The sequence below is a fragment of the Grampus griseus genome (assembly GCF_964374135.1).
Source record: "Grampus griseus genome assembly, chromosome: 13".
Taxonomy (NCBI): domain Eukaryota; kingdom Metazoa; phylum Chordata; class Mammalia; order Artiodactyla; family Delphinidae; genus Grampus; species Grampus griseus.
The window spans coordinates 30,898,744-30,906,825 of record NC_139007.1 but is presented as its reverse complement, the minus strand read 5'-3'; the positions used below and the strand labels follow the sequence as shown (position 1 = coordinate 30,906,825).

Sequence of the window (8,082 nt, the reverse complement as noted above, 5' to 3'; positions counted from 1 at the left end):
ACCTTCAAAAGCATTTAAATCAAACAGCATCACAAAATCTAGAGTCTGGGCTATTTGCCTCAGTTCTCTTAGAGCTTCATTGCCTTTCTACGACTATAACAATTACATGCTACTGATGGCAACTTAATAAAATGCTTTAAAGACCCCAAATAAAATTATAGCCTTACTTTCTATTATAGTTACAGGTTTTACTATTGTATTAATTATAAATTGAAGAGAAGTATTGAATTCAAGTACTACACGAAAAGAATAACTCAGTCAAGCAAAAAAGTAAAACATTTTGACATCATTTGAAATGTCTTTTTGATGTGTGCTAGGGACACTCAACGAGGGCTTCTGTGCTACCGTTGACCTGGAATACACAATATTGAGAGGCATCAAGTAAAGATTTAGAGAGACTGCTCGGTAACGAGGCATAGGAGTAAGTCATGCTTACTGGAAATATTTTTTAAACCTGGATTGGCAAGGTCCCTGCAATTCTGTAAAACATATTTGTATAGTTACAGGCTTACAGACATTGATCCAAAAATCTACGAATCCTAAGAAAATGTCAATGGAGAAATAAAGACGGAAACGAAACCAAATGAAAGTGTTAGAACAGTCAACACATAATTGCTTTTATTAACTTACAATGCGACTCTATTAGAAGGGAGATTCTTACTTGACTATTACTAATGAGATGCAAATGACATGCAAGTCTTCTCTGTATCAAAAAAAAAAAAAAAAAAAAAGCCAAAAATCCTGACACTGATGGTTTGCATGAAAATCAAGCAAAAGAATTTATTGTGAGATCAATAAACCTCTTGTATCCCAGCAAGAAAAGGATGCAGCACATATAAACGAGCCACTGTCTAGGAACTAAAAGCCAGCAATTGGAGCCAAAGGAAGAAAATATGTTCTCAAGATGATGTGAACAGAACTGAGAATGGGGGTGGAGAGTTACAAAGTAAATATGGACACGAGATGTTTCCACTCTGATAGATTTGATTTTGTTTCCCGTTGACAGATGGGACCCAACAGACATAAAGTCACTGACATCATGTGAGATCTGCACATGTCTTTCTGACTCTAAAACAGGCTCTGTATCTGGGGTCCTGATACAGGCTTCTGAGGTTCTAGGAGCCCCCTGAAATAGGGAACAAAGTTTTGCGTGTCTGTGTATTTTTCTGCCGAGAATGTCCCATAGCTTTCATCAGAATCTCAAAAGTTTCATGACCCCCCAAAAAGGTTAAAGGTGACTATAGTTAAAATACTGCAGTAGGGAAATATAGTCTTTACTTGACAGAATATGTCAGGAAAAGAAAAATACGGTCACTCTGTCTTCTGCTTATATTTTGTAAAAGTGAACATGAAGGGTGTCACTAGCTGTGAAAGGTGAAAACTGGATCATGATTTAAATTGCCTCTTTTTGGTCATTCTTTTGATATTAAATTGAAGAGACATTCTGGGATTCTGTTTTGACACTTAGTTTTGTCAGGATGGGATGGTAGAAGTCTAGATTAATTAACAATCAGATTTATGCAACGTTTAAAGAATTTCAACTCATTAAAAAAAAAGGATTGATTTTATTATTTATGTATTTATTTATTTTTTGGTCGCGCCCTTGGCAGTGAAAGCACAGAGTCCTAACCACTGGACCGCCAGGAAATTCCCAAAAGATTGATTTTAAATAGAGATAAATAGTTGGATTAGCCACCTAGGTAGCAGGCTAGGTGGGTGGATGGATGAGAAATACGCAACCCAATGTTATCAAAGAGCCTAAGGGAACTGCCTTGTGCGGTGGGATGTCCCAGCAGCTCTCCTCATCTTCATCTGCCCCCATCCTCACACACACCACCAGGTAGCACCCAGACTCACCGCATAGTAATGAGGGCTTTGCGCTCTCAGGCCTCTGCTTGTTTACCTGAGCACCCACAGACCTGGCAGTTTTGCTCTCGTTTTTCCCTGAGAACCAATCAATGGATGCTGAACCTTAACTCTTCCAGAGGGAAATCTCTCCGTGCTCTTGAGATGACATCTTCCTCTGAGATCAATCAGTTCAGGTCCAGGTGACTGGCACTCTACAGACCTGCTGGGGCCAAATGTTTTTGACACTCTTGTAGTCTGATACGGATCCCTGCAATCCCTAGTCGTTGCCCAAGATTCAGACACCCACACTGATTCTTTTCTATAATCTCTCCTAAGACTGTTTCTTGAATTTGTCTTCCCTGACTCAACCTCCCACTTCTCCCTTCTACACTTTTCTGCTGTGACCTCTATAAGCACCAGTTCATGATTTATCAACTACCCTACTTCTCAAGTCTGCATTGAAGTTTCCTTTACTTTTTACCTTAACTGAAACCTGGCTTTCCTCTGAGGATATGATTTCACCTGCAGCCGTTCTGAGAGGAAGTTTCATATTGTCTATGAACCTCAGAGTTGCGAGATGGGATTTGAGTCCTTTTCACTCACTGCCATTACTCTTTTTTCTTTTTTTCTGCTTTTTAAAAATTCTTTTACAGAGGTGGGCTCATACTACATATGAGGTTTTATAAATGTACTGTTTCAAATTTATTTATTTATTTTAGGCCCCGCCATGTGGCATGTGGCACCTGGTTCCCTGACCAGGGATTAAACCCACACACCCTGCATTGGGAGTGCAGAGTCTTAACCGCTGGACCACCAGGAAAGTCCCACTGCCGTTACTCTTTTTTTTTTTTTAATATTTATTCATTTATTTGGCTGTGCCAGGTCTTAGTTGCGGCATGTGGGATCTTTAGTTGCAGCATGCAAACTCTTAGTTGTGCATGTGGGGTGTAGTTCCTTGACCAGCGATCAAACATGGGCCCCCTGCATTGGGAGCGAGGAGTCTTAGCCACTGGACCACTGCCATTACTGCCATTACTCTTGAATAAAAGATTTCATGTCTCCAAGCCTCAAGTCTAGCTCTCCTAACCTCTACTCCCCATTTATTGCCAAACTCCACTTCTGGCCACAACCCTCAATCACAGTGTCTTTGTTCTTACCTAAGTCCTCCCAGCTTCCTGAGTAACTCCATCGTCTATGTGGATGGTTTGTGCATTACCTCATCAGCAACAGAACCTTGTCTCTAGAGGCTTCTACCATACTTTTATGGTCAACACCTGAGGTTACCTAAGAACATCTGAAGCCATAGATTGGAACATCCCACTCAGAGGAGAAGGCCTCTTTGAAACTATGATAGAAAACCAAGAAGCCATAGAAGAAAAAATTGAAAAATAGCAAGCTGGGGAAAATGTTTGCAAACTAATTTACAGAAAAAGAATTCTCTTTCTCAATTAGGACCTCATATAAATCAATGAAGAATACTAATAACCCAGTGAAGAAAATGAACTGTTCGTAGAAAAGTCAATACAAATGCATCTTTCAAAAAAATGTACTCAACCTCACACGTAATAAGAAACACAAATTTAAAACTACGAGACTGCTTTCTCATTGACAATTAGGAAGGATCAAAATATTTAAGAATATGTGTGGTTAGGCTATGTATGAGAAAAGAGACACTTTCAAAACACTTTCAAAACTAAGAGCGTGTATTGCTCTTTATGGAGAACAATATGGCAACATCTATCACAATTACAATGCATGGCTCTTTTGACCCAGAAATTCCATATATATACATATATATATATATATATGTATGTATCTGTGGTATTCTATGAAGAAAGAAAGAAAGAAAGGAAGGAAGGAAGAAAGAAAAACGAAGGAAGAAAAAGAAAAAGAGAACGAGAAAGAAAGAAAGAAAGAGAAAGAGAAAGAAAGAAAGAAAAAGAAAGAAAGAAGCTTGGAAGTTCTATGTTTAAGATAAAAAAGAAAGTAAGGTGCAAGACAGGCAGTTAAATGATACAATTTGTAAAATTAAATAGTGTAAAAATAAATAGAAAATGCTTTTATAATGCATAGAATATGCATTGTGTAAAAATAAATAGAAAATGCTTTTATAATGCATAGAATATCTCTGGGAATAAACACAGAAGCTGATGGTTGTATTTGTCTCCGGGGAGGGGTCTGGGGAACAGTTAGGAGGAGTCTGTATCCTTTAGCGTCCCAGCAGGAAACTGAAGGCACATGCAAACTGGATATTTTGAGGACCATTTAATAAAAGGACTATTTACAAAAATGCAGAACCCCAGCTCTAGCAACAGCAGGAAGCCATTGCCAGCCCTCTGGCTGAATGAGAAATGTGTGGACTTAGTTCCTGAAACCTACAGAGGGAGCCACGTGAAGAGAGGCACAGCATGGGGCAACTCTGCAGGAAAAGATGCTAAGGATTTGTCATCCCTTCCTTACTCCCCGCCGGTCCTCTGATCTCCATCACAGGCAAGCTCCACGACGGCAGCTTGGGTACCCACAACCGCTGCTGTCCTTCACGAAGGTCAGCATCTGGGGCAAGGAGCAGGGTGCATCCGGAGGCGACATTGGGGTGTGTGTGGGGATATCTGGGTAGAAATTGACTTTTCATTGCATTCTTCTCTGTAGCTTTTGAATTTTGTACTGTGTTTATGTATTAATATCAAAAATAATGCATGTGATCCCTTTTTAAAAAGAATGGAGAAATATTTATTCCCCTCTCTGACGATCAACCTTTGCTTCCTCCTTTCACAGCCAAATTCATTGTGGGTGTTTTCTGCACTTACTATCCCACCTTCATTTTTCAAGCCTGGCTTCTGACCCCCTGACACTTGAAAGTGCTCGCCTGCCAAGGTCAGTAATGTCTACGCTGCTGGGCTAAATTATTTTACTTGACTTGTTAGGAGCATATGATGCAATTGATCCCATCTCACACTTTCTTGAGACGCCCTCTTCCCTTGGCTTCTGCGGCCCTACACTTGTCCGGCTTCCCTCCTGGCCTCTCTTTTCTTCTCAGTTTCCTGGTTGGTCCTATCTTCCTCTGGCCATCCTCTAACTGTGGCGTTCTCAGGGCTCTGTCCTTGGCCCCTGTCTCTTCTCACTTAGCATTCACCCTCACATTCTCATGTCTACCCTTTAATGACCCCCACCTGTCTCATTCCCAGGCCCAAAGCTCTTTTCTAAACCCACACATTCTGTTGCCATCGGGCATCTCCATTTAGGCATTCAATAGGCTGTTAGGGGTTGAACTGTGTCCCCCTAAAATCCATATGTTGAAGTCCTAATCGTCCAGTACCTAAAAATGTGACTGTATTTGGAGGTAGTGCCTTCAAAGGGATAATTAAGGTAAAATGAGGTCATTAGGGTGGTTGTAATCCAATATGACTGATGCCCTTAGATAAAGAGGAGATTAGGACACAAACGTACAGAGAAAAGACCATGTAAAGACACAGGGAGAAGATGGCCATTAACAAGCTAAGGAGAGAGGCCTTAGAAGAAATCAACCCTGACAACAGCTTGATCTCAGACATCTAGCCTCCAGAACTGTGAGGAAATAAATTTCTGTTATTTAAGCCACCCAGTCTGTGGTACTTTGTTAGAGCAGCCCTAGCACACTAATGCACTGCCCAAGCTAAAAATCTTCCAAACCCTTTCATGACCCACCTTCTTAATTGCCCCTCACTTATCTGAGCCTGGTTATTATTTGAATATCTTTTCTTAGCATCAAGTCAATCTTCAGGAAATGTTTTCTGAGTGTTGCATACTGATTAATAAAATGCCCAAGTCCAGTGGATCAGAAAGTAGATAGGCAAAGTCACCTTATGGTGACAACAAGCTTCCAGCTATAATGTTGGATATCTGGGTAGGGGAGTATTAGATCTCTTCTCCACAAATCAAGCCAAGAAAGCAGAAGCTTTACAGTAAAATTCAGGGTAACATTTTCAAGTAAACTTTATTTTTTGAATAATACAGAGATATTTTAATAAAATAACATTAAATTTCATTATATAAAACCAGCAATAATGCTAACATCACATCCACCTTTTTAAAAAATATTTATTTGGTTGCTCTGGGTCTTAGTTATGGGAGGCAGGCTTCTTATTTGTGGCAGGCAGGCTCCTTAGTTGTGGCTCCAGGGCTCCTTAGTTGTGGCATGTATGTGGGATCTAGTTCCCTGACCAGGGATCGAAACTGGGCCCTCTGCATGGGGAGCATGGAGTCTTATCCACTGCGCCACCAATGAACCCCACATCCACTTATTACTACAAGAGCAGGATCTTAAATCTCTTAAGCTATATTTTGAAGCATGAAGTATAACATTCTTGTGAAAATGTTGTCCAGGATAAAAGAAAGTTATAAAATATTTTATTCACTTGTTTATGCTCTTTGTGTTGGTTCCTGAAAAAAGGTGCCATGATGTCACTACTCCCCCAGGATACTCCGTCTTCTCCCTCTTCTCCATCTAAGGCCCTACCCCACCTCTCCTGCCCCATGGCTTCCGCCCTCAGCTCCTAGAACTTGAGCATCAGATCAGCTTCTCATAAGGCATATGCATTATTCTCTGTTCTAATTGCTTTTCTTGAGTCTTGATTCATTTTCTTTCCATTTCTGATTCTACTGCTGCCCCAACCCTTTTATCTGTGTGTCTAGTGTCCAGACTCAGCAAGAATGGTGACTTAATTGGGTTGGTTAGGAACCATCCAACATGGGGTTCTGTCTCTTTGGGGCAGAGTTTTTGTTTTCTTTTTTCTTGTGTGCTTCATTTTTTTCTTTTTTTTTTCTTTTTAAAACATCTTTATTGGAGTATAATTGCTTTACAATGGTGTGTTAGTTTCTGCTTTATAACAAAGTGAATCAGCTATATGTATACATATATCCCCATATCTCCTCCCTCCTGCATCTCCCTCCCACCCTCCCTATCCCACCCCTCTGGGTGGACACAAAGCACCGAGCTGAACTCCCTGTGCTATGCAGCTGCTTCCCATTAACGAGCTGTTTTACACTGGGTAGTGTATATATGTACATGCCACTCTGGGGCAGAGTTTTTTTTGTTTTGTTTTGTTTTGTTTTGTGGTACGCAGGCCTCTCACTGTTGTGGCCTCTCCCGTGCGGAGCACAGGCTCCGGATGCACAGGCTCAGTGGCCATGGCTCACACGCCCAGCCGCTCCACGGCATGTGGGATCTTCCCGGACCAGGGCATGAACCCGTGTCCCCTGCATCGGCGGGCGGACTCTCAACCACTGCACCACCAGGGAAGCCCTGGGGCAGAGTTTTTGATGCCCCTCATAAGCTAGTGTTCTAGACCACTGATAATCAAAGTGTGGTGTGGCTTCACCTGGAAGCTTGTTAGAAATGCAGAATCTCAGACCTCACCCCAGAACTCCTGAGTCAGAATTTGCATGTGAACAAGATCCCCAGTGATTTGTATACACAGTAATGTTTGAGAAACACTGATCTAATTGTCCCTTTTGATCATTGTGGCAGATTCTCAGATGATATGTATACAAAGTTTGGGAAGCACTGATTTATTTGTCCCTTGTCATATCATTATGGCCAGGCTGCAGAGTGACATGACACAGGCATAGCAATATCTGCGTAAAGGAACGGCCTAAATCTACCTTTCTCAAAAGGTGATAGCATAACAGGCAGGCGTTTGAGGCTTTGTAGTCATTGGATTTAGACGTGGTTCAGAAGACTGAGCCACAGACCGATGGCCTAAAGAAGAAATACCATAGACAGCACTCCAGCACTGGTACCTGGGATGAGAGCCATTGTAGGTGGTGGAAAGCCCAAAGGGCTGCTGGTGTGGGACACATGGGGTTTGAATCCTGGCTCTATCATTACCTAACTCTGGGACTTGAGCTTGTTAACTTACCTCTCTGAGCCTCAGTTTTCTCATTTGTAAAATAGGGATGCCAATAGTTATTTAACACAGATTGTTTTGGCGAGTTACTGAAAAATGTATCATCACTAGACAGACAGGTGTTCAATAAATATTAGCCCCTTCCTTTTTTTTTTTCTCTTGTAATACCTCAATAGTTAGTAAAACAAGGTTCTTGAAAAAATAAAAATAACAAGATGCCTCTAGCTTGGAGCTAATGTCATGGTTATGACACCAAGGCTTTCAGAATTGGCTGTGGTGGTGGTAGGGGTGGAGTAAAGACGCTCACTCTGGCTCCCCAGGTCTTCATACCATCTCACTAGGTCCTCAT

The 8,082-nt window shown here is 41.3% G+C and overlaps 1 protein-coding gene across 1 annotated transcript in view; it reads left to right on the top strand.

The window, feature by feature from the left end:
• The first annotated feature begins 4,705 nt into the window (after nt 1-4,705).
• The window catches only part of FAXC (failed axon connections homolog, metaxin like GST domain containing), a 94,900-nt gene continuing 91,523 nt past the window's right edge, over nt 4,706-8,082 (top strand). The window contains exon 1 of the transcript XR_014297615.1: nt 4,706-4,722. The gene's annotated coding sequence lies outside the window, so the exon portion shown is untranslated. The remainder of the gene's footprint in view (nt 4,723-8,082) is intronic.